Raw genomic sequence first — 27,558 nt, forward strand, 5'->3', positions numbered from 1 at the left:
TATGGTCCACCTTCATTTGAATAAGAAAGGAGGAAGAAAGCAGAAGAATCTGAATTATAAAACATGAGTCGAACATCTACTACAACTGCACGGTAGGCACTGGAATAAAAAGACAATTGGAACGTGATGCCAGTGGTGTGACTGAACCTCACCTTAAGAGTTACAGCCCAGTTGAAAGGTAAGTATGCATGAGACCCTTAGATGGATCCCAGGAATGTCATAGACAAACTTGAGTAGAATCAAATAGAGGCCTACGAGCAGAACAGTGAGGAAGAGCATAGCTACTTACCCTGAAGAAGTAGAACAGGGCTTTGTAATAAGATGTCATAGATGTGAGGGCTGGAAATGTGGACAAAATAGACAACTAAGAAAAGAAGACAAGGAAGGGCATACATGGAGGTGGCAATGGGATGTTATCTAATAGATGTTATCTAAGGAACTCAGAGAGATTAAACGAGGGTGAGAAAGATGTAAATTGTGTGGCACCAAGAATGAAGAGATATACTCTTTCCCAGACTAGGCACACAGTGTCAGACAAGGGCTCTATAAAAGCTTCCTTTCATCTGAATTTGTTCCCCATATGATAGAGACATCTCCTACTTTCCAAGGGGAAAAATGGGTGCAGGAATTGGACACAAAGCTAGGAATGAGATTCGGGAATAAATCACGTAGCAGCCTGTGCCCCCAGAATCCCCCTCGGTGGCCTGGGAGTTAGACACAATAACACCGTCAGCTCTCAGGAAAACAGTACCAGATAATCATGTGTATAATCTTCACTGGTTGCTTCTCAGGAAGAAATGCTCAAACTGAAATAAGAGCAAAACTTGAATCCTATACTAAAATAGTATTTATTGACAAAAAAAGGAAATATCTACTTTCATAGTCAGATCTTGAAGAAAGATTTAGCAATAACAGGGCAATGAATTGTAGAGCTAAAATACCATGCCTAGGAATTGTGATAGCTCCGTCCTCATGAGTCTCAATAAGCTCAAAGATTAGTCCTTCCTCAACATATATGAGTGATTCATTTTTATTTAATAATAACTAGTTGTCTCTGGGTTGTGTAATTTCTCACAATATTATAAGTGGAGGGATGAAAAGCAACAAAAATAATGAAAGAATTTCTCGGTGTGGAATGTTTCCATGTTACTTCTTACTGTTAAACCAAAATGTTTCTTGGAAAAGTGTGCCTTTCTGTTATTCAATGACACAAAGCTTAATGTAGCAATTTAGCTTAGTGTTTGCATTGCTAGGCCCTGTATTTAGCATGTCATAGGGAAAGGATGCAAGATCTGCAGCTGGCAAGCCCTGCATTCAAATCCTGGCTCTGTCACTTAGTTGTAATCATTAATAGTTAATAATTATTGAGTTAAGTCATTTTATAGAGGAGAAAACTGAGACAGAGAGTTTAGTAACTTGGCCAAGGTCACAGTAAGTGGGAGCCAGGATTTGCTTCTATATCTGTGTAATATCTCTTAACCCTTATGCCATATTACCTTTTTGATATGGTTTGGATTTGTGTCCCCATCCAAATCTCATGGAGATTGGAGGAGGGGTCTGGTGAGAGGTGATTGGATCATGCAGGTGGATTTTCCCCTTGCTGTTCTCATGGTAGTGAGTAAGTTCTCATGATATCTGATTGTTTAAATAGGTGTAACACCTCCCACTTTGTGTTCTCTCTCCTGCCACCATGTAAGACATGCCTTGCTTCCCCTTTGCTGTCTACCATATTGTACATTTCTTGAGGCCTCCTCAGCCATGCAGAACTGTAAGTCAATTAAACCTCTTCCCTTTATAAATTACCTAGTCTCTGGTAGTTTTGTATACCAATGTGAAAAAGGATTAATAGACTCTTCTTTCTTGGATTTACGCTCTGGGCAACTTAGCTTCTTTGGACTTCAGTTACTTCATCAATAATATGAAAAACATGCTATCTATCTTGCAAAATTCAGGAGAAAACTAACTGAGATAATACATGTAAAATGTTTCATGTAGTTCCTGGCCCATAGAAGGTAATCATTAAATAGTAGCTATTACTATATTTGATAGATTATTGTTTTTATAATCTCTAAGATTTTACTAATAAAGTGACAATTTTTAAGTCATATAGCTACATTTTCATCATTAAGAATAAAGATATTAGTACTAGCTTTTCATTAATTAGGAGAATTGCAATTACCATTTAACTTCTTTTACCTATGTATTTTGAGACTATCAAGTGCTTAAAAGATAACTAATCAGGGCTTGTTTTAGTCAGCAACTACAAACACACACACACACACACACACAAATGCATTAAAGATTAAATGAATGCTAAGTGAAACTTGGTCTCAACCTTCTAATCTAAATAACCCAGAATAGTGGCTTACATTGACTCTGAAACATCATATCATTCACCAAAAACATAAGCCTAATCACACACGTGAACTGGCTGGTTATTGGACCAAATTTTCTGCAAAAGACATTATTGTTGCCCACTCAACAGGATTTACCAAACCCCTACACTCTGCGCCTCCTCCTTTTATATTTCCTTACTTACAGATCCCAAATTTTATTCCAGGTATCCACAGCCACAGGTCCCAAAGAGATGAGGAACCCCCCACTAACCCTAGGTAGCAAATCATGATTGATCTAAGCTAATGCTGGTATTTCCTTTCTCCTGGTCAGTGACTGATTTAACAATGGACTTGTGAAAAGAAGCTAGATAGGAAGTCAATGGGGGACTTTGGAAAAGTATATTTCCCTCTCAAAAATAAACGTTCAAGGAGAAATGTGGAACTTGGAATTATCTCCAGTGGCTAGCTTGAGACCATAAAGATAACCACTGTAAGAAGATAAATCAGCAGGGCGCAGTGGCTCACACCTGTAATCCCAACACTTTGAGAGGCTGAGGCAGGTAAATGGTTTGAGTCCAGGAGTTCAAGACCAGCCTGGGCAATGTGGCAAAACCTTGTCTCTATGGAAACTACAAAAAATTAATCAGGCGTAGTGGTGTGTGCCTGTAGTCCCAGCTACCCTGGAGGCTGAGGTGGGAGGATCACCTGAACCCAGAAGGTCAAAGCTGCATGATCAGGTCAGACCATTATATTCCAGCCTGGGAAACAGCAAAGTCTGGTCTCAAAAAAAAAAAAAAAAAAAAAAGAAAGAAAGAAAAAAGAAAAAGAATAAATCAACATGCTGAGCAAAAAGATGGTGAGAGCATAACTTCTTCATGAGCCACTGAAGGTAATAATAACTCTGAATGTATCCTAACAAGAAGCCCTCTAGACTTCTTGGTAGTAAACTAATTAATTTACTCATTGCTTAAGCCATTTTGGGTTGGGTCTTCTGTTATCTGAGGCTGATTATCTGTGTCTTGGTTAAGTCTAGGGAATCCAAGGCAACACAGATAGTCCAACATTCTTGATTCTATGATTCCTACCAAAGGCATATGACTGAAGGGAGGAGGAGAAACAGCAAAGCAGTATAGTGAAAGTGAAGGAACTGGGAGAAATTCTCTGATCCTGTCTTCCAGATATGTGCTGTTTCTTCCCACACTCACTCCACTGACCTTGTCTAGCAAGTAGCCCCCACCAATTTGCTCTTTCTAAATCTGCCTAGAGATGTCCCCAAAATGGTGCAGTAGAACCTCAAACATTGTTGTTATCCTAGAAAAATTGCTCCGGAATTGATGCATCCTCTGAAAAGCAATGTCTTCATTGAAATGCGCCTTCTCTCACTCTATACAAAAACATGAAGTGTCATCCCCATCTGGCTTCTGTCAAGCTTTCACAGGACTGGCCACATTTGGAAAGATTGGAGTAGAGATAGATGAGCTGGTCATGAGCCACTAGGTGTGTCTCTTTGATTGTGTTGAGCATCAGAAAGAGAAACTTGCCTGAGTGGATATAGCTGTAGAGAGCGAAGAACAGGAGCTTCATAGAGCTGCTCAATAAAAATCAGAGAAAAGGAGAGACTGACAGTAACAGCCTCCATTCATCAGGGTGGCTGGATGATTGTCATGAGCAGCTGTTCTCTTCCACTACTGATAGGCTACAGGATTATATCTGGGAACAAAATTCCCTACAGTACAGTTCGTGGGAATAAAAGAATAAAAACATGCCATGGAAAGACATTATAAAAATCTTCCCTAGAGACTTCTTGTGGTTTTTTTTTCTTATCGAACCTATAAATATAAAATGGAGATACACACAAACACACACACACACACACACCCCTACACATATATATATCTATGTATATGTTATATGCATAGATATATATATATGTATACATATATAGAGATAGGTGGGAATAAATGATGATAGAGATAGATGATAGATGATAGATAGATAGATAGATAGATAGATAGATAGATAGATAGATAGATAGATAATGCTGCATACATATAAAATGGAAGAGGCAATACTTAAACACAGCCCTGCAGCAGGGATAGACAAACTGCTCTCCAGTCCTGTTAGTCTGTGATATGCTATATCCTAAGGACACATTCCACCCCCAACTCATCAATGATTATTGTCATCATGAATTATTCTTGCACTGGTTAGTCAATCCCTTTCTTCGTAGGCTTGACTAAAGAACTCACCCTGCAATTTCAGCTGCACCTCTTCCTTACCACTGCTTCTCATATCCTCTTTGTTTCCCTGGGTCTCCAATTTCATTCTTTCCCCCGCTCTTCTTAATCCATCATTCTTTGTGAGACACTGTTGGCTGAGCACTCCACAATAGGCCTTGTCTCACCCTATTTACCATGCCCATTAAATCTATTAGTCTCACTACACTATCAGCTTTTAAAAGCACCCCTTTCACAGGCCCCCTTCTTACCTGTTCTAATGACATTGTTCCCTCTTCCACTGCCCTTTGAACACTCATGTCATTAAGCTCCAGTTTCACTTGCTTTTGATAATGAAAAGATGGCTGCCCTCTATAATCTTACTCTGGAGCCTAACAGAGAGAATTTTTACAGCAGCAGCCACAACACACACCTATTGATACCTATGGATGTCTCCCTTTGCCTCTCCTTCCCTCAAGGTCTCAGAGCTGCTATTAGTGTGATTCTTTTCCCACCATGAGTGGCCCGTTCCTCACAGCAAGTCTCGTGTCATCTTTCCACAGCCTGAGTTAGCTCACACAGGCTGTTTTAACTGGTCAATTTCCATTTACACAGGAGGGTGGTGAATTATGTTCAGCCCTTCCCTCTTCCTCTTTCCTCCTACTAAGCATTCTGCTCAGATGTTTAATTCCCATTCATTTCCTAAAATATTTATTTACTGAGTGTGTTTTAACTACCGGGCTCTGAGCTAGGTGTTAGAGAGACAAGATAAATAAGATTAGTCCCTTCCACAAGGAGATTCCCATCTGGGTGCAAGGGAGGGAGAAGATGGACCAATGATTGTGGGCTAATTGTTTTATCCAGGCAGGAGGGAATCCAGGCACTCCAACTTCTGTCTTGTTTCTATAGTAAAAATAAAGGTAGGCTGTGCAGAGCAGTGTCAAAACAGACTGCACCAAAATCAGGATGAAACTTGGTTCAAAACCTGGTTCAGCCACCAATTTGAATAACCCGAGGCAAGCCACTGGCAGCTTCAACAGAGCCTGGGAGTCCTCAGCTCTGAAGGACAATGTCAGTAGCACCTATCTCCCAGGGGCTATTGTGAGAACAAAATGGAACAGCACCTGCAGAGGTTGATAGCCCAGCACTTGACATAAATGTTAATTCAGGGTGCACATGTTTCTCACATTTCCCAGAAAATCCCTGATTTTTTGAGGCTGAGCATCCTTCCAGGAAACTGTTTTAACCCAGTAATATACAATTGGTCATTTTTTTCTAGGAGTGTGGGTTTGTTTGAACACATGTGTGAGATGGATCAGCTTTAACTGTACTTGGGTTGAGGCAGCTCAATTAATTAATCTACAGATGAATTAATCATCTAGCACCTTCCCTCTAGAGACATGGTGCCCATCAGGTTTGGGGCATGGGGAAATTAGAGTCTCTGCTGGGAATTAATTCATGTCATATAGTAGAGCTGGATTTATTACCACTGACAGTCTCAACACAAGGGGAGCCTGAGACTTGAACAGCAAGGGTGTTCCAGGTCAGGAGAGAGCCATATTAACAGACTTTCCACAGAAGCCTCATGTCTACTGTCTGAGCAGCAAAGGCCTTGAACCCAGCTCCTGCTTCATTTCACTGTGGCAGAAGACCCCCACCTTTAACCACAAGTGAAGGGGCTCTCACAAAAATCCTTTCCGTATCTTGCCATCCTAATGACTGCAAAGTGTCAATTGAAGGGCAGTGAAAAATGATTCTTGAGCTATGTACAGACCACCCCAGCATTTTAAATTACAGATTGTACAAGAAAAATATAACTTCTTTTGTTTTGCCTGCATTCAAGATAATCTTATCAGGATTGTCAGGAAGGAATAATACAGTAGTCAAAAGAATATTCAATGTTCCTTCAGGCACTTTTCAGAATCCAGAGTGTTGGCACATATTTAAAAACCAAATACGGAAGAAATGCATAACTTAGAGAGCTCAGGTGCTAAATTAGCAGGGGCCGAGGGAAAGAACAAGTTGGGGAAATGCTTCCTCAGAATGCGACCTAGACATTAGCCACAGTGTTTCTAACTCTTGTCAATGCACTGGAGTCTGGTGTGGATGTTAAAATCATCCGATAACTTGTAACCCAACTATAGGCAGTTAGACATAAGCTACAAGTGTCTATTTTTACACACCGGCAGCAATTCCCTTGGGAACCCTAGCCTTGCTTTCAGCCAACTCTTCTGTCATCCCTGAGAGCCATTCACTCCTATGAATGTTCCATTCTCTTGTTGGATGCCTTTAGAAAGTTGCCTTCCAGTTCCTAATTACCTCAAGCAGCTGCCTAATGCAGCTTCCAGGCTCAAAACACTGTGGAGTATCCATTTTAACACTATCACTGACTGGTGTTGAGAGAGGGATTGCTTCTGTGCCTGTCAGGAAAACAACAGTTGTCATATTTATTGCCTCCTAGGAAACTAGGATGCCCTGCCATTGTACACAGGATTTTTCCTGGGGGGCTCTGGCTGATGGAACATCAGGCATACCAAAGAGGAATGGCTTTGTTCTGCCCTCCGCTCTCCTTGGCAAGGATACTAAAGTACCATCATCAACAAGTCTACATGTACACTGGAGGAAACATTTTACAAGCCAAAAGCAGTTAGGACAACACCATTAACGCCAACATTGACAACACAATATTAACTCTAGGTGCCCACCTCTGGGCAATGGCTTACTTATTTCAGGAAATACCAAGTTACAAAAAGCACTCAATAAAGACTTGTGGATTAACTGACTCCTTGGTTGGTCTGGAACTCACCTATTGAATACTCTGATATTCACATTTTGATACAAGAGGGTAGGGTATTCATGGCAATGGCATTTGCTGCCAAGGTCTTTGGCCCGCCCACATTTACAGACAGGCAGATACTGTCACTGAGGCTCTTTGTTTCCCACAAAGAATAACAAAACTGCCAAAAAAGAAATTATTAAGAGAAAAAAAAGAAGATGTTCTTAAAGGGTTTGGCTTTCATCATTAAAGAAAAATCAACATTTACATGTATTGTTAGTGAAAGTTTATAGCTAAGTGCCATTTATTTGGACACTGTTTTCAAAAAGTGACCAATAATGAATTGCTAGGGTTTCAGATACACTTTTCAATCATTTCTTCCTTTCTTTTCATCAATAGTTTCAGAAAATAATCTAGTTTCAGTAGAAAGTGTCACAAGTGCAGGGTTTTTTAATCAGAATAAACATGTAAAATTAGTTTTCCCAATTTGAGAAAATGAGTATTCTGGGTGCTACCATTTCTCCCTTAAAGTACCTATTAGGACCTTCTAGCATTGAGCTCCCCCAACACTGAGTTCATTTTGCTTGGTAATTCGGAGGTAACTTCAACTTTGTGATCTTTTTTCCAAATCAAGAGGCCCAAAGTAGCCTGTTCTTCCTTGGAAACACCCACATCCACCTAATATCACAAAATAAGTCAATTTGCTTTGGGAATATCATCTACACCTTGATTTCTCAACAGTCACCTTTTGCTTAAATTTATTTGGATGACCTGAACACCAAGGTCCCTAGACATCCGTTAGATCAGTGTGGTGGAAAAAGACATTGAACTTGTTGCTGCAAGATCTGAGTTTGAGGCCTGGTGCCTCTATTCAAAGTGGGCAAGACACGTAATCTTCCTGAGATTCAGAGTCCTCACTCATTAAACTAAGGATCAGAGCTAATATCGCCCCTCTCCTTCATCTGTTTTCCTCTATGATTCTTTACCAAGGACGCACAGATGGTGTAGCTAGGGAGACAAGAGGAAACAGAGAGGGAGGTGAGAGTCCATGTAGTGCCATAGTTACTGAGAAACTTCCAGGATGTCATGCTTTTCTTCATTAATCTTCTGTGTAACTTGTACCAAGGGAGGAGAATGATTGCCAAGGAAATGGGATTCCAAACTCCTACTGTATAGTAGGAGCTTAATAACTTGAACTGAGGAGCCCAGTTATGTTTTCCAGAGATCCCCAATCAATAGAATTGGCTCTTATCAGGACTCAGAAAACAATACCTCAAAATAAAGGACTCAGAAGCAGCCAAAGAAGCAAGTTTTTCTTTGATTTTCTCCTGCCCTCCTGTCTCAGTCCCATTCTTCCTCGAGGCTAGCCACAGGAACTAGAATCTCTCTTCCCCAAGGTGGGTCAATCTGGCTTCCCCTAAGCCAGACATGAAACCTAAATATATCACTCTAATTTTCCCTCTGCCTTTCTGTGTAAAAACTGGCCATAAAGAAATTATTTGACCTATCTTGTTTGATTGTAGGCCAAAAGACCTCCATTCCAGACAGGGCCCAGAAGAAAGGAACACATGCTCAGAGAGGCCAAGCAGAATCTAGACAGACAAGCCTTGCTGGGTTTTCTACTCAGTCTATTAGCATTGGATCGCACCGTTTTTGTCCATATTTTTACACAACCCTGTCCATAGCTTGCTGAGCCTAAGCGTTAAAAATGGACGATTCCTCCTATATCTTTGGATCTTCATTCTAAAGGCTCCAGGGTATACACATTAAATAAATTTGTATGCCTTTTCTCCTAACAATCTGCTCCTACACTCTCCTTTCTATGGAAAGATGGAATTACTCACAAATACTTCTGAAATGCACATTTGGATGTTCTTCCCAAAGTGCTGATGGATTTGTGATATAGTTTTTCTCCTGCTGTCTTTGCATCTGAGAATACCTGGGCAGACTGCTAGCGCCTGGACAAGACTAAATGACCGAAGCTGCAACATCTTCAGCTGAAAACCATTAGCACTGAACCCTTCCCAAGGCAGAGGATCATGAAGATTCACAAGAAAAAGAGAAAGAGAGAGAGAAAGAGAGAGACAGAGGTGTGAGGCAGCTGTACTTGGGTTGAGGCAGCTGTTTAAAGGGGAAAGATAAAGGAAGTGCTTACTTCCCCGCCCCCCGCCCCCGCCCCCGAGATGGAGTTTAGCTCTTGTAGTTCAGGCTGGAGTGCAACGGCACGATCTTGACTCATGGCAACCTCCGCTTCCTAGGTTCAAGGGATTCTCCTACCTCAGCCTCCTGAGTAACTGGGATTACAGGCACCCACCACCACACCCACCTAATTTTTTATTTTTAGTAGAGACGAGGTTTCACCATGTTGGCCAGGCTGGTCACGAACCTCTGTTGGTAATCCGCCGGCCTCGGCCTCCCAAAGTCCTGAGATTCCCGGCGTAAGCCACTGCACCCAGCCAGGAAGCGCTTTCTTATATGTCTATCCATTACATTCTCTTTTTACGTTTAGACTTTTTCATTTTTCCATTAATATCCTCTGCTCTATATCCTATCTCATTTCCCTAGTGAGGGAATAGTAAATGATGTTTTGACTTTTTCGTTTTTGTTTTCTGAATATTCATATTGACTGTGTTCACCAAGAGTCAAGATTTTCTATTAGACCCAGAGTGACATTGCATTTCCTTGCCCCTTGAAATTGGGCAGAGGCGTGCGATTTTGTGTTACCGGTGGAGGGTGTCCAAGTTCTTGGTGTTTTGAACAAAGAATTGGACAAAATGTATAAACAAAGCAAGGAAAGAATGAAGCAACAAAAGCACAAATTTACTGAAAATGAAAGTACATTCGTCAGGGTGGGAGCCAGCGGAGCACAGGGGCTCAAGAGCCTAGTTACAGAATCTACTGGGGTCCAAATACCCCAAGTCTTCCATTGGCCGCTTAGTTTTCACCCCATGCAAATGAAGTAGTGGCCCCCGATCAGTCTGATTGGTTGTGGAAAGCAACCAATCAGAGACTGAAGTGAAGTTACAAATGTTACACTTTATGCAAACGTATGGTGGGGGGCAATATGCAAACAGAGCAGGCTCTGTTCCTTTTGTTACCTCGGAGTGGAAAGTTGGGGTTTTCCTTTCTATTTAGTTCTAAGAAATCAGCATGAATCTGCCTTAGGTTTTCTGCCTCCACACCCTATTCTCCTGTCTTAAATGGAATGTGAGCAAAACTAATGTGTATTGCTTTGGAGGCTTTCTTCTCCCTACCACCATGATCAACAAATCTTTAGACAAGGGAGATTCCATCGGCTTGGCTCCAGATGAAGAAAACCTGGAGCAGAGCCCCCAACTAATGATAGTGGACATGTATTGTGAGCAAGAAACAAAACTTTGTTGTTGTGAACCACTAAGACTTGGGGGGGGGGGAGGGGAAGAGGAGGGTTCTTCTTATTGCAGCATAACCTATCCTATCCTGACTGTCACATTGTTGTTATTAGTATTATCAATTATGATTAGTTTAAGGCTGTCAGACACTGCTGCATATAGTGTAATTTGTTAAAACACAAAATTTCTAACATTTAATTAAATAAATAGGTTTTTCAAAAAGTGCTGTCCACAAAGAGTTTTTGTGATTGTCTGCTGGTTATGGAGTTCACCAGCGGCAGTTTCATCTAAACGGAATTTTCTGTATATTTTTAGGATACTGATTCTGAGAGAAAATGTTGATTGGAAAAAAATTGAGAAACACTTTTGCCTTCATCACAGACATATTTCAGGGATTTCTATTAGTGAATAATTTGTATGAGTATAGAACAGCTGAAAAGTTGCCAGAAATAGATACTAACAAACTAAAATTATTGTTGCCATGATTGTTTTATCATCTCCAATGCCCTGCAGCTAAACTCTCAAGGATTTCTAACACCAGATAAAATTCAGCCAGTTCAAAGCAGGCTTATAAAGTAATAATCCTGTGAAGTTGAATCTATAGAAATAACAGACTGACCTGAAAGTAATTTTAGATGAGTATTTTTAGTTGGAGAAAATAATTACATATTGGAGAATGCAGATATAAATACAAGTTATTTAATTTTTCCTGAACAAAGTCTCATCTAGCTGTTGGCATCTTTAATGCAATAAGAATCACTAATTCAACCTCCACCCAATCTCTGCGTTCTGAAATCATTCTGGCAGAAGTTTAACAATTGTCATTCTTTAATCTGGCAAAAATCTTCTCCTAAATGTGAAGTTCTGGCCAATAGAAGAAAACCCAAGAACAGAAATGCTGTCTTTCTTCAATCCAGATGAATGGACAACAGGGAGCGTCAATTAGAAAGAGGCTGCTGGGTCATTTCCAAAACATTTCTGTGAAAATCAGAGGAACTTGATAAGGATAGATCTGAACAGAGAAAGGAGCACTGGGTTAATGTCTTCACTATTTTTCCATGTCAAGTTATGTGAGAATATATGAACATCACACTTTGAACAGGCTTAGAAGTTAAGACAACTTCTTCTTGTCACACATCAATTCCAGTATAAAATAAACATTAATTTCAGTATAAAATAGTGGCATGTTAATTCTGGTATAAAATAAAATGTATGTACATTGTTTCATAACACATCATTTTTCCTTTATTTGTAATAGTCAAGGGAGTCTTTTTTAGTTTCTCTTTTTCTACTCTTGTTTTTATGTCTATAAATCATTTGTCATGAAAAGCAGCTGTCCCCATAAAATTCTTCTTTACTCCATCATAATCATGACTTGACTCAAAATATCTGTAGTGAACAGGCATATATAGTAATGTTAGTTATGACGAACAAACATAAAATCAATATATAATAATCTCATTTAATTTTAAAATAAAAAATGCATAGGCCCATAAACCAGAGAAAAGAAATTGTACCGCCTTCAACTACATCAGACATTGTTTACTATTTTTCAATTTTTTCCTATAGAGAAATGGTTTTCTAAATGTTTCTGAGTCCCATTTTTTATACATATATTAGGTTTTTTTGAAGTTATCAAAATGTGCACGAAACAAAATAGTGCCTTCACCACAGTCTTTCTGTTTGCAAAATTCTACAACAAATGCACAGAATATGTAGCTTATAAACTAATAAGATAATTGGAAATTAGTATATGTTTGCTTCTTTTCAACCTTAAATAATTAATTCTCAACTGATCAGAAGACCAAAATGTATTCTTATTTAAAGCTAGTTAATTCACTTTTTCTGGTTAATTTAAATAGAATCAAATCTCATTTTATGCTTTATTATGAAGCAATGCCCTCATATTTTTTTATTTTTATAACAAATTTTGTAAGGCAAATATTTTTTCTATTGTAGTCAATACATGTTATTTACATAATTAGTTCTTCCTTTTAAAATGCCAGGACTTTCAGGGATTCAAGATAGAATGTTCTATAATAATGTAAGTGATAGAGATATAGCAAAAATTTAGGGTGGTGGATCTCAAACTGTTTAGGGGTAAATGTATAAAAATCACTCAGAAGAGTTGTTCGTTTTGTTTTGTTGTTGTTGTTGTTGTTTGTTTCAAACTATAATGTCCATCCCCACTTAAGATTCTGGAATATTTATGGTCTGGAAAAATTCCTCTGGTGATTCCCAGGTCCATTGCTTTAGGAACTCTTTTAATGTAACATAGAAGTGTTTGTTTTTACTAACATTTGCATATTGAATTATCTTCTTTTTTCATCTAAAAATTATGTGCAGCTAAAAAAGCTCTAATTTAGAGAACTGATCCCTCGAGTTCTTTGTAAGGCCTTAACTGCATGGCTAGCTCTGCTTCTCTATCTACACAGACAAATATGCCTTCTTTGTCTTTCATCAAATTGCAAACATTTGCTTAGAGAACTGGGTCTGGTGAGTTGACACCACCAAACACAGTACCTTGTAGTTAACTGGCTTTGCTATAGTCAGCCAGGATGAAACAGCAGCCAATGAACCAAGCCTAAAGCACAGAAAGGAAAACGGCTCTGTGAAACAAAGAGAATAAAGCACTGGGCTTTGCAAACTAGGCTAAGGCCCCAAACCACAAGATTATCTTGATGCATGTGATTGGGAAGGAGGACTAATTAGAAGAGAGGATGTCATTTTATTTTCTAACCAGCCCTCTCTGATCTGAAGCCATGACACCCCCTCACTTGTTACCTAGCAACCCTTCTTTGTATATGTAAGGTTACTTCATTCCTGCATTGTTATTCAATTTATTTGCCATTTTAAGTGTCTTGATCCTCTCTAGAACTATCCCACCCTGGTGTGATTGGCTGGCATTAGTCTCTAAAATACCGGAGGGCAGTCTATTAAGTGGATCCAAATGTCACTGTACAGCTCTCTGTAATCTATAGATCTGTGCTAAACAAATGCTGTGGATTTCACTTTGGTCTTGATGATTTTACCAGAGCCCTCCCCCTCCGCAGCCCCAACCAACCAGCCTCCACCCAACTCAGAAAATGCTGTCATTGCTTTTATCTTCATTGAAAGAATATATGCAGGACTGGTTCCTTTAACTTAGTGGAAAAATGACTATCAATTTAAGCATTAACTGATGCCCAATCTAATCATGAAGCTAAAAACAGAATTCACTTCAGCACATAGCAGAGTTTCTCAGAAAATCACCACCCAACTAAACTTCACAATTTCACCTAAACCCTAGCAATATGTAAATAGGTAATCAGCCACATTTGGAAACGTATTTTTTAATCAGGTAGTTTAGATGCATAATCACCTCCAAATCAAACTGCCATTAGAGGCCATTAACTCTTAAAGGAAGGAAACTCAGTTGGCAGTCAGAATTCTATCAGAGATAAAGAGATGCTGGCTCTACCTTTAATTCTTATAAAATCCTGGGCTTGCACTTATCTTCCATCTGCCCCTGTTTTTTGTTTTTGTTTTTGTTTTTTTCTCCTTAAAAGAGAATTGTGATTCTTTCCCAATGCTAGATAAGAATTAGGAGGATTAACAAAACAATGAACACATAGCACTTGGGTTCTTAGAAAAGGGCTGTTGCCTCTTTATCGTTCCTATTTTCCCCTCAGTCAGTCACTTGAGAATTTTGCCTAATGCAAAAACTCTAAACACCCTCAGAATACCTACCCTAGTACATTCTAATATACACTCTCTATATACAATCTAATATATATACTGATGATACAATTTACTCAAAGCAATTATACAATATTATTCATTCTAAAATGACCCCCATTGCAAAATCCCGCATCCATATTCATTGCAGTACTCAAGTAATTCTAAAAGCTTCACAGCCATTCTTTTGGGGTTTTATACTGAAAAGGAATTTGCAAGCATGTGTTGTCTACCTCCCACTGTGTGAGTTGGGGGGGATAATGGCAACAGGTGGACCTAAGTCCTGGGATATGAGACAGTGGGATGTATGGCCTGCCAAATTTAGATAGCTCAATTAAAACAGTCCCATTCATCCACACCAAGAACAGAAAGCAGAGAGCTGGCGGAGGGAAGGAGGGAAGACAAGCGCAGGTGACAGCAACTGTGAATTTTCTTCTCTGGGGTCATTAGCTATGTTTATATTTCTATAGCATAACTGTGTTACAAGCTAGCATGGTTATTTTTGCCTATGCCTCATCACTCAGTGCAAAAGGGCAGAGGTGAGTGCCTATAAATTCACACAGCTGCTGGCTAGGAGAAGGCATTTGGAAAATAATTCAGTAATGCAGGCCTTTATTTCACTGAAATAATTGTTCTTTGAGGAATATTCCCCCTAAACCATGAGAGCACTCAGGTTCCTGCAAAACCTTCCCAGGGTAAAGCAAAGCACAATTTCTAGTTCTTGTGCCAGCCGGAGATATGCAAAGATTTTTCTCAGCAGGAAGTCACTCATAGACATCACATGAATATTTAAACAATGGAAAGCCAGCAAAAAGATTCTTTCACGCTGCAGGATGATAGTGACTTCTGAAATTATCACAATTATCATTCCATTATTGCAAAACAAATGACCTGATTTATTATGCTCTGCCTCTGCTCATCTCTGGATCTCTTCCTGATATATTACACAACCGGTTACTTAGGCATTCTACACAAACAGCATTTGTATCGACTACTTCATTAATATTTTGATTATTATAAATCTCAGGGACTCAATTCACATCCTAGGCTAGAGTCATCTCTCCCCAGCCTCTCTCTCTGAAGAAGACAATGAGAGGATTTTAGAGTGGGATATGATGATGCTGTCTACGGAATTCTGGGAAATGAGTTAGCTCATCACCTAAGTCTCCCTTCAGGGCAAAAATGCTCCTTGCTTACATCCCACAGCAGAAAAAATCAACAATTCTACAATCAGAGGAAAAAGAAGTTTACATTCAAGAAATCTAGGTGGAAATGCTACTCTCAACAATTCCAGTGCTACATGTCACAGTTCATCTTAAAAAAAAAAAAAAAAAAAAAAAAAAAAAGTGTTCTGGTTGTCTTTCCTGTGAGAAGTAAAGATGTGGAAGAAAAGTCATGGAGGAATTATAACAGTTAAGTAATCAGTAAAGTAGCAGAGACAATACTAAAAGCCAGTTGTTTTTGTTTTCAATTATGTCTTCTTCTAAATCCTTCAGCTACCTTAGGCTGCTTTGTGTACCCTGTGTACCGACCCAAGACCCATCTGTAGGGAGAGCAAGTTTGTTTACCCTCTTAGCAAAATTCAGCAGAGTTGTCATATCCCACTGGTGACATGGTGGGGCAAGAGAGGAATTCTGGGACAAAAAGTCAAACAACATACTTGGCAAGAGCAGATTATGATAACATGCATGTTGTAATAAGACAACTAATGAGCCATGAGTCAAATTCCCACTTCATCCACTGGAACATTATCACAGTTTAAAGTGCTTGAAAAAGAGCGTGTCAGTAATACACTAATGACTTTAAGTGGCCTCATGTGTCAGGCTGGAGGTTGAAAAGAAAACTGCAAACATTTTTCATGTGCTGTGAAATGACTTAGCAAATGATTTGAGGCTTTACCTGTCCAGTAACAACTTTAATCAACTCTTTCCTCATCTGGGTCTAATTTTTGCTTAGAGGGCACAGATCGTGATCTGCTCTCAAGGTGAATCTAAACTACATTGGTCCAGGTAAACTGCCAGTTATACCTTTAGAGGAAGGAAGGAAGGAAAGAAGGAAGGAAGGAAGGAAGGAAGGAAGGAAGGAAGGAAGGAAGGAAGGAAGGAAGGAAGGAAGGAAGGAAAGAAAGAGGGAGGGAGGGAAGGAAGGAAGGAAGGAAGGAAGGAAGGAAGGAAGGAAGGAAGGAAGGAAGGAAGGGACGAAGGAAGGAAGGAAGAAAGAAAGAAAGAGGATTCCAAAAGCAATTGATCTTGTGGAACCTTGTGAAACTTCCATTACATTAAATATTATTGAACACTATATAGAATATTATACAAAAATGAGCAAGACACAGTCCCAGTCCTCAAGGAGATGATAATATTGGAGAAATATAAACAGCAAGAAGAATGAGGGTATTTCATTTGAAGGAGGTCACTGTATACACTATATTCTACTATAATCTATGTTGATTGTTTATCGAAGAACTTCATTAGAGCTATATTCAGCAGACAAGAAGAAAGCAACTAAAAAGTAATTTCATTTTGTGGTTTAGGGAGAAAAATCAGGCCACTACTCAAGAGCCATTTAGATACAGATTAGAAACGTAACTCCTAGCCCTCTTCCAACTTCAATCCCAGAAATGAACATAGGAGAAGTAAGCAGAGAAATGGGGAAATTTGACAACTTAGTATATTCTTACTTAGTAGGCCACAGGGATTAGGGTAGGATCCTAAGAAAGGGGTGTTCCCAGTATAATCATGAAAGAAGACTGTCATGGATACAGCAAGAGCCTGGCTGTCCTGATCTAGAGGGAAACACAGTCGGCCACTTCCTTTACATCCTCTACATGGGAGGGAACATCTTTATATCACACAAACGATGCCAAGAAATACAATTTAGCCACAGTTATCTCCTTCATTTAAACCAGCATGTTCTCCTTGAAGGAATGATACTTAAGAGAAGTGTGTTTATTTCCTTTTGCATTGGGAAAGGTGCATAAGAACTTGAGCACACAAAAGACAAAACTGAATCTTCTGCAAAACAGCAATATTATTTGGTAAAATATCTTCTCCAGGGGTATTTTTCTAACCGAGTCGAAACCATTTTCAATGTTCTTTTTTCCTATCAGTCCTTAATGACATATAGCTTAGAACTTTAAAGGCATTTAGCAACCAATCAGGGAACTAAAAAGAGAGAGAGAGACAGAGAGAGACAGAGAGGCAAGGAGAAAGACACAGAGAGAAAAGGAGAAGAAAAGAAACAAAGACAGCATTGTATAAAGTGCACAAGTTTAAACCTTTGGAGAGAAGAATTCTGTTGCGTTGCAAATACCTGGAAACATTGCTTTTTTTAATTGTGAAAATTCTCAGCATTCTACTATAATCTTCAATTGTTTAAATCAGACACATACCTTACCACAAAACAAGTTGTAATTGGCCTTTGGCATCTCAACTGGAGTAATGCAAGGAGAGATTTTGGCAGGCATCATTTAACATTCTCCCATTATACTTTCCAGGATGTTAGTTTTATTTTCCTATTTCCTTGGATCCAAAAGGGCTTCTTTATAATTAAGGAGTAAAGATGTTTTTCTGTGCATCTTTAATTCTTACAGTCCACTTGAAAGTCAGTAATGATGCTAAAAAATACTTCTACCATTCTGAATCTAAGTCATAAGGACTTAGCTACTGAAGAGATGACTCTCCATTGGTCATCTCCAAGGTCTCCAGCCTCATAAACTCCAGCCCGAAAATGGCAATAACCGCAGATCTAAAGGCATGTTTTCAAAAAGCTTACAAAATCTGCAGCATGATAATCATGTAATCAGATATGTGCAAGATGTCAGTGTTTGTATTGATATGATATAATATGGATTAATTATTGCTCTTTACCTCACGTGTCTACTCCACTGATTTTGAACATCCAGAGAAGTATTTTGAAGAAAAATACATAAATAAGAAGCCCTAGACCCACCTCAGTCCTAATGCATCAGAATTTCAGGGAGTAGTGAGCACTGTGAAATATTTAAAAGCCCCACTAGTGATTCTGATGCCCTTTCCAGGCTAAGAATCACAGGTCTCCCCTGGCCTTAAGGAATTAGATCTTCTACAATATAAGAAGCAAATGAACTTCCCATCTTTCTAAGGTTCCAGGCAGGGGCAGGGTTAAGTTCTCATGGCAAAAATATCGACATTTCCAAGGGAAGGCACAACACAAGAGTTCTAAACAATTCTGAGATATCACTGCAAAGAAGATCACCTAAACGTTTTGTCCGGTTTTCTTTTATTTATCCTATTACATAGGTACACCCAATGCCCTCTCCAACCTTGACCATTCGTATGACTCAACAGCTCACATCCACTTCAGGTACATCATCTATTTTACAGAGCAGTGCTTTGGGTAGACAATTTGTTCAAGAATTTCACCGTGCAGATAGGTTAACTGGCAGAGAGTAGAAGAATAGAAGAATATAAAACTGTCAAATAGAATCACATTAAATTGATGAGTTCCCAGAACAGAAAGCCTATTGCACCCCTCACTATTTCCCAATCATATTAAAGAAAATTGAAGAAATCTAGAAACAAAAGAATCAGATTCCCCAAATGTATGACCACAAGGTGATAAAAATGTATATTGAGATGTACAGTAAACAGATGAGAGAAGGGAAGTGATTCTACAAAAAACAAACAAACAAAACAAGACAAAAAACAAACACACACTTTCTGACATCACCAATCCAAGGATATATCAATTCTCTAGTTACTTTGACAACAGAATACAAAATATTTAAGACAAAGTAATCCGCTTGCTTATTTAACAAGCATAGAAGACAGTCTTCTGTGTGCTGGGCACCGGGCTAAGCATTTGGCCAGTATTTCATTTGACAAATGTTCAGAGAAAATCTATGAGATACTTACTCTTATTATCTCCACTTTACAAATGATGAAAATGAGGCATATAAAAAAATATGAAACTTACCAAAGACTATATAATTAGTAAGCAGCAGAGAAAAGATGCAAATCAAGGCAGTCTGGCCCCAGAATCCACGAAGTGAATCACTAAGGTCTGCGGTCTTTCATCTGTACCAAAAAGCTAAATGGTAGAGAAAGTGTATCAGTGGCTCTCCCAGCAGCTCATTTCATTTTTCCCTCCACCAAGTTAGGACATTTTCTTACCTCCCTTTTCTCCTGTCAAAGCTTATACATGTGACATTCCATTTCCTCAGGGTCTTGATGTTTACTGGTTTATGGAATAAATAGGTTCACACCAAGGAGTCAACAAATTAAAAATAGCTTAGCATGTTAGTTCCTAAAGATCACACTGGTTTCCACTTAACCACCTGCTATTAACGTTTAACTCAAAGCAGTAGTTACTATGGGAATTCTGGCCACTGATGTCCATGTGAGCACCTTTGGAGTAAAATCCATGTCTTGATCATATATGTATTTCCATCACCCAGCAGAGTGCTTGGAATAGAACTAAATGATAATGTAAGTTTATTGGATTATAAAAACAGGTCAGGATGCTCTACACAAGGCTAGCTGGCCCACCTAATATAAGCCCTCATAGCTCCTTTGAATAGGTAGCCACATTACAGCCATTTACAAGGAAGAGAGAGTGGACCTTGGGCCCTGAATGCCAAGAAAAGGCAAGTTTTGGTGAGGCAATACCCAGAGGAAAGATCTTGATCACAGATCATTGTTTAAGTGTGCCAAGTTGCAGGCCCAGGGCAAGATCAAATCTTGGCTCCCCAGGGAAACCTACAAGTTCAGAGGAAAAGCTTGCTAAAAGCAAAGAGGCATCTAAAATGGAAAAGTGGCTTTGCAGCTTCACAGACTCACCTAGGGATATGTCTACAGAAAAATCTCAAGTAAGGCAGATTGTATTTTCCAAGATCGTACAACATGATCTCCCATTCCACATGTTCTTCTCATAATATGACACTGATGCTCTTCCCATCAAAAAGTGAACCTGTGTTTCCTCCCCTTAAATCTAGGCAGGCCTGAGACTACAATAAAAGTGAGACTGTGTAACTCCCAAGGCTAGGTCATAAGAGTGATACCACTTTTGTCTGGTGTATCTAGGACATTTGCACTTGAAACCAGGCTGAGGAAGCCAAGCAGGGACATAGAGATGCCACATGTAGGTGTTCTGGCCCATATCCCCAGCCAAGGTCTCAACTGACAGCTAGCATCCACCACCAGTCATACAAACAAGGAAGCCTTCAGGATAACTCCAGCTCCAACCACATTCTGACTCCAATTATATGGGACACTGTAAGAGAGAACCATCTAAATTGATCCAATCAAACCTCAGAACCATGACAGACAATAAAATGTTTGTTACTGTCTTAGGTCATTACATTTTGGGATGATTTGTTATGCAGCACTAGTAACTGAAACAGCCAGGAAATGGGCTCAGGAGCCACTGCCTGCTAACATGAGAATTAAAACCCAAAGAAAAGTTGGGCTTTGCCCATAAAGAGAGAAAGCTACAGCAGTCCAGAAACTGGGTAGGATGGGCTGAGTCACAGCAGTCAGAAGTTCAGAAGCTGTAAAATCTCCCCTGAGAGCATGCTGAGCCTGCCCAGAGAGAAGCCACCTCACAGATGATTAGAATGTAAGTGGATAACGAGCCATTTGAATTATCTGCTCTAGTTCAAACACATGCTGTTGCCAATATGCTGTGGCAGCCAGCTAACATCTGAGCATCTTTAATTTAAATTGCATATACTTAACTTGAAATGGCATCTATACTCTGAAACTAAGAATTTACTGTACCATCATCAGATCATAGAAGAAATCATCTTTTTAGGAATTTCCTAAATTTGCCTTTTTACTGCTCTCTAATATGGTAACAGCTTAATGCCTGATGGCTCCCAAGTCAAATGTTTCAGAGTATGAGATATAACTCCTATTCCAATCAGTTTGTTAATACACATGCTGTTTCCTGTCTACATATGTGAATAGAATGATTCTCTGCAGCTTGGGTCTCATTCCCTTATAAACACCAAAACCAAAATCTATAACCTTAAACAATAGACACATTCACAAAGCCAACATGTAACTTATCAAGCTCAATCAAAGACAACCCTTTCAAGACAAAAATGCCAAAGGAAGCTGAAAGAAAACAAGATTGTGATCGAAATTCAAGACTACACCCAATATAAAAATAATAAAATTTTAATTAGCATCTGTGGAGTTCAAAATCTAGGCTCAGGATAAAAACAAAAAGCAAATCTACCCAAAAAGTATATTAGACCTATTCACCCTGCATTCTCTATTTAAAAACAGATGGGGAGATGGTCATATGCGACTTGTTTTCAGCCCTCATCCCACTTGGCCCTTACCATATTTAACATTCCTGACCATCGAACATCCACCTCCCCAAAACTTCCTTTTCCCTTGGGTTTTGCAGCATTGCATTCCACTTCTTTTCTTTCCTTCTAGGAGGCAATTGTCCTGTTTTTCTAATGGGACCAAGCCATGCTTACTTTATATGTCCAATTCTTGAGTGTGCTTCATAGATATCAGAGGTCCCAGAACTGTTCCACAAATGGCTCTATCTATGGGATACCAGTACAGAGATTCTAGCCCAGAAGGCTGTTATGGTCATCTGTTTCAGGGGAATGGGGTCAGCAAATGAATTTTGAGACCAGCCCTATGACCAGTTAGCAGGCTAGTAGGACAAGCCATTCTCCTGTGTGTCCTGCTATTCTAGATAGCTTCAGTTTACTTGTCCTAAAACAGACTCCACCTTTCTCCACCCAGCTCTCTGTCCTGGGAGACCTGCATGGACAGCATCATGACCACTGTCTGGCTGGCTGGGTTTGGCTAATGAGACACCTGGTAGGACAATGGAGAGACAGAAGACAAAGAGGTTGGAATATTTATCCCCTTGGCTCCTTCTTGTGGTGTCACCTCTCTCTGCCACCTTCATTCCTTAACCAAGTATCATAATTTCTCTGATGACAGCACTCTCCAAGGGCTGTCCTGTAGAGTTCCAGACCCCCTTTTTTCCAGCCCCAGGTCACATCACTAACTTGCTTCTACCTTCGAATATAGTTTCTTCATTAAACCCTCCTCAAGTGATTTCAGTTTTAGTATGCCATCTGTTTTCTGCTGGAACCCTGACTGAAACACCTGCTGTTTAGTAGCATTGTCTTTTCTTTTTTTTTAAAAAAAACTGTAAAATTAACTAAAACCCATTTATAATAAATGTAATAAAACTATGTTGCAAAAAAGGAAAAAAAAGTATCCATAATACAATCACACTATTAGAATGTTGATATATTGCTTTGCAGTATTTCTGATGCATACTTAACACAGTTGTGATTAAAGCATTTATAAAATTTCACATCTTACTTTTTCATTTAACATTACCAAATAAGCATTTTCCATTTCGCTAAATAATCTTTATAAATATCACCTTTAAAAGCTGCATAATATTCTATTAAGTGGATGTGGTACAATTCGCTTAATTTCTCTCATATTATTGAACACTTGGCATGCCCTTTTCCAACGACCTTTCCAATGCATACATTCACACATACCATCACACATATGCTTATTTCCTTACAAGCTCTCTGCTGGCTTTGCTAGGGGGCAATTTTTAAAATTTACATATGTTCCACATAACAAAATTATCTTTGCTAGGATATTACTCCTTCACCTGCAAGATCATACTCTTTGATATCTTGTAATTATTTAACCTTCCTGACCATGCTTTCCCATGAGATAATATCAATGATTCTTTCCAATGGCTGTAGATGAAATTGCTAATAGAAGCCAATAACAAGTGTCCTTCTGAAAACAATCAGAAATGATTCTAGATTGTCCAAATTTTTTCCAGTGCCCACAAAACCTGGAGGCAGAGGGAAATATTTGAGGCCAAAATGGAAAAAAGAAATGAAAGCTAAGAGTAAACAAAACAGAGGTGAGCATTTAAATTATGCTAGTAGACAGTGGCACCTCAGACCCATTGCTGTCCAGTTCTGTGGACTCTGAGTCAGCAGCAGTGAGCTGATAATTATGCCACCCATACAGCTTCTCAAAGGAACCGTCTCGTACATTATCTCATTTTCTTCTCACAACAACTTTTTGAAGTAATTACAGCAAGATTTCCCACTGAATAGATAAAGAAACAAACAGAGAAGATGACCTGCCCTTGACCTACATTTCTTTGCATGAGATTTGGTTGTTGTAAATAGAAATTAGGCAGAATGGATGGGCACCCTGAAGTCAGACTGTCTCCCTACCACAGGGGAAGGTCTTCAGAGGATAGCTGCTGGCTGGCACCTAGACTGCCTAGCCCAGTGAAACCTGAAGCCCCATGTTTTACTATAGACAGCCTGAAACTATAATTTCTAGCTTTCATGACTGCCAAGATATCAATGAAATACAAGGAATATGTTCTCAGGATATACCCTCACGGCTCCTGGAAACAGGGGCCCAAAATGAGCTGTAAAGAAGGAACCTCTACCAATTATTCCTAAATAACTGTATAGATCACAGATTAATATCCACAACAAGGCACTGACTAAATGAGAAAGTAGAAAATAAATATTTGGTGCCTCTCCACTCTTTCAAACCACAGTGTGAGAACAAGAAGGGACCTTAAAAAACACTGAATTCAACCTCTTCAATCTCAGTTCCTGCTTCTCTCTCTTCCCCATCCAAATGTCCTCTCATTCCTGTAGCGTGATGTCCCAGGTCCTTCAGAAACATCGGCAGTATTTCATGATTCTCACCTATCCATTTCCTAATTCTGCCCATGAATGATAGAGGAGAACATATCCTTCTCACAGAGATGGATCTAACAGCCATTCTCCCTTCTTCCTGATGACAGGATTCCAGTTTGGGGAATGCACTGTGATTGTACTGGGTCATTTTCTCTTTTCATATACTCAACTTCCCAGCCTCCCTTGTGTGTGACTAATTCCACCCCCAAGAGGAAATCCCTTTGGCTCTCACTGCTTGGTTTCCTGGCTTTGACATGATATGAAGACATAAGGCTTGAAGCCATGACCACTATGTTGCAATCATGAGATGACTGTTATAAAAAGCCAGTATCATGAGGATGATAATTCAGAAACACGGGGACAGCCCTTATAGATACTCTGAACAGGAGAACCATGAATCAAGTAGCCTAATTTCCAAGTCTTTATAAAAAATAAATATTATTTGCTTAAGGCCATAGTTAGATAGGTTTTAATTCTTATAGCTGGATACATCCTAATTAATGTAGTCTTTCAGGTAACACATGTAATTCAACATAGGTTTCAAGGCCTCAATCCAAAAGATTGACTAAGGCATTAATGGTGGGTCCTAGGCGCACTATGGCAGAGGAGGAATTTTTTGAGGAAAGACGTCACCTAAATGGCCACCACAGGTGACCCTGTACATCTTTCTCTCAGCACAGTTGAAGGCTTTTCAAAAGATGGAAAAGGAGACACACCCCCCACTATAGAAACTTATCATCACAATAATTAATATCACAACAGCCAAAAAAAAAAAAAGCCGCGTTTTTTAACCTTCCTGGGATATACATATGCTATTTCCCTCAAAATAAAGATCTAAATCCTTATTCCCTCAAACAGGTCCTACATAAAACCTGGATGGAACATACCCCACTGCCCACACCACCACCATCAAAAGACAGATAACTCATTCCTCAAAAACTCACAGTTCCAGAGAACTCAAAATGCCTCATTATTTCTTATTAATATGCCTCACTCTTTGTTGAGTTTTTAAGTGGCCCAAACTGGAAATCTCCCGTTCCATAGTAGATGTCTCCCTTCATGAGAGGCTGATATAAAACCCATCTTCTTACCAAGTGGTTGATCTTGTAAGAATAGAGAGTTTCAGAACATTGGGAAGTGCCCATTCCAAATTTGTTCCAGTGGTCTCCCAAAACAGTGATTTTCAACTATCCAAGTGGGAACTTGACCCTTGGTTTTAGAAATACATTTTTCAGGTTCATTTTCTTACGAGGCATTTGCCCGACTTCAGGATTCTCTCACTGCTTTTCATGGAATGTGGATCACTTTCCACCACTAATTATAGTGATGCCTGTGTATTTCTCAGGACAAGATTTTTGTGGTAAAGACTGTCTTTTTAATCTGCTTAGATCCGTCAATACTCAGAAAAAAAGGCTTTTACTTTCTATTTAACGTCACAAGGCATCATTTTCTCCCCTACATCCTCATTCACATCTACCGTGGAGGGGAATGTGGCAAGATCTCTGAGTGCAGCCCACCCAGCAGAAAATGGAGAGACAAAGTTTTAAATATTAGTCATTCCTAGGCCTGATACTGAGGTCAAATTTCTCTCTTATTTAAAAAATTTAAAAAACAGATACAACTGTTTAAGGGCTCAAGTTTTACAATCCCATTCCAAAAACAAAAGGAGTTGTGAGGTGGTTTTGGATTTAGATTCCTTTGCTAATCTGCAATTTTGGAGTTATGATAAAGCCATCTGACCTTTGCATATTCAACCAGCTGTCTCCTCACCCCGTCTCCTCGTTAAACTTATCCCCTGACTCAATGCGCCTTTCTTCCTCATTTCTGCATCTGCAGACTCAAACTTCTTATCCCCTGTCATACATCTCCCCTACTTTCTTGACACCTTTACCATATGCCTTTCCTCCCACCTGGAATATCATGAAATCACATCCTTACCTCTTGACAGAAACCGAGAGCATTCTCACTGCTCTCATTTGGCTCCAGCAGCACTAGCGCTCAGACCCCTGTGAAGCAGTCATTCCTTTTGAACCCCTGGCTTGAGCTCTTATCATTCCCCAATTCCTCAGGACATATGTCTGTTTCCCCTCAGTTGCTGATGGACAAATTGCATGTGCTTCTGTATTAATCTGAAACATACAGTTGCCTGTTGTGTTTTCCTTCTGTAAAAGGTGGTGCCCATATCTTCTGATCTCTGTCACTCCCTACGTGGTTCCTAAGGGCCGTCCATATACCAGGGACCCATTGTTTAATCTCCTAAATGTGAAGAAAAAATAGTTCAACACGCACTGAAGGCTATTTTTCCAGTCGCAAGATACATTGCTAGAAGCTAGTCATAGTCCCTCTTTCACATCCATATAACCAGTGCTTACTTAAGGTATTAATCAATAGCCATGGACAAGATACAGAGAGAAGACTGGACAAGCCTCAGCCGCATTGTTTGCTAATCAACCAAGCAAATCTCAAAAAGTACCCATAAATAACTTCTTCCAGATGTTCTCCAATGAAATTTTTTGGAAAAAGCTAACTTAAATTGCCACTTTATGAAAACAGAACTAGCTAATATTGATGGAGAATTTATTGTATATCCAGCCAAACCTACAGAGAATAAATAGAATTACGAGAAGGCCTCTGACTTTAATAATGACAAATTATTTGAAGAGATACTGAAAGTTTAAGGGAATTCAAATGAGAACAAACATATGATACTTCAACCTTTTGTACCTTCAGACTCTAGTACCAACCTGTGCCAGTCCACGTGTGCCAGCAGGCTCTCACTCTCTCAGGCACATTCCCTCTTGCACTGAAAATCAGAGGGATATCCTGCAGTAATGAGCTTGCTCTCTAAGCAGATGCTCTGAGCCTCAATCCGAAAGCCAGTTCGAACCTGATGGTGGGCAGCCCTAACAGTGGTCTAATTTCGTGGATTTAATGTTGGACACAGGAATAGTTTTTACTTCCATGATTCTCAGAATTTCCTGTTCTGTTCCCACAGTGCATCCCATGCAACATTCCTGGGTCTCTTCTGAGGGAAGAAAATAACAACTCCCAGACGGGATGAATGGAAAAACAAAAGAAGACAGACTTTGCATCCCTTAGAACATCAGTGGACCGCAACAGGACTTGCACTGTGTGATACTGCTCTTCAGAGCTTTATGACTTTATGCTTTCTCCAGATTGCATAGATAGCACTTGACTTTTATGTAGAAACTGCTAACTTCGTTCTCTGTGAGTTATCTGTGAGTTGAAAAAATCTCTTCTTGTTTATCTGCCCTAATTCTTCTTTCATTCTGAACACTGTAAACAAAATTAAATGAATTTATATATAAACAACAACAAAAAACTTTCCAGCTATAACAGATGGACCCAATCCATCTCAGTAGATAATATCTCATAAATGATTCATCACCATTGCTTTAACCTGAGC

The 27,558-nt window shown here is 39.4% G+C and overlaps 1 long non-coding RNA gene across 1 annotated transcript; it reads left to right on the forward strand.

The window, feature by feature from the left end:
* On the forward strand, positions 1 to 27,558 carry LOC139356968 (uncharacterized). Its single transcript, XR_011609544.1, has 4 exons — positions 1 to 178; positions 22,162 to 22,270; positions 23,243 to 23,326; positions 27,127 to 27,558. It is a non-coding gene; the product is annotated as an uncharacterized lncRNA (long non-coding RNA).

This window comes from Macaca nemestrina, chromosome 11, assembly GCF_043159975.1.
Source record: "Macaca nemestrina isolate mMacNem1 chromosome 11, mMacNem.hap1, whole genome shotgun sequence".
Classification (NCBI taxonomy): Eukaryota; Metazoa; Chordata; class Mammalia; order Primates; family Cercopithecidae; genus Macaca; species Macaca nemestrina.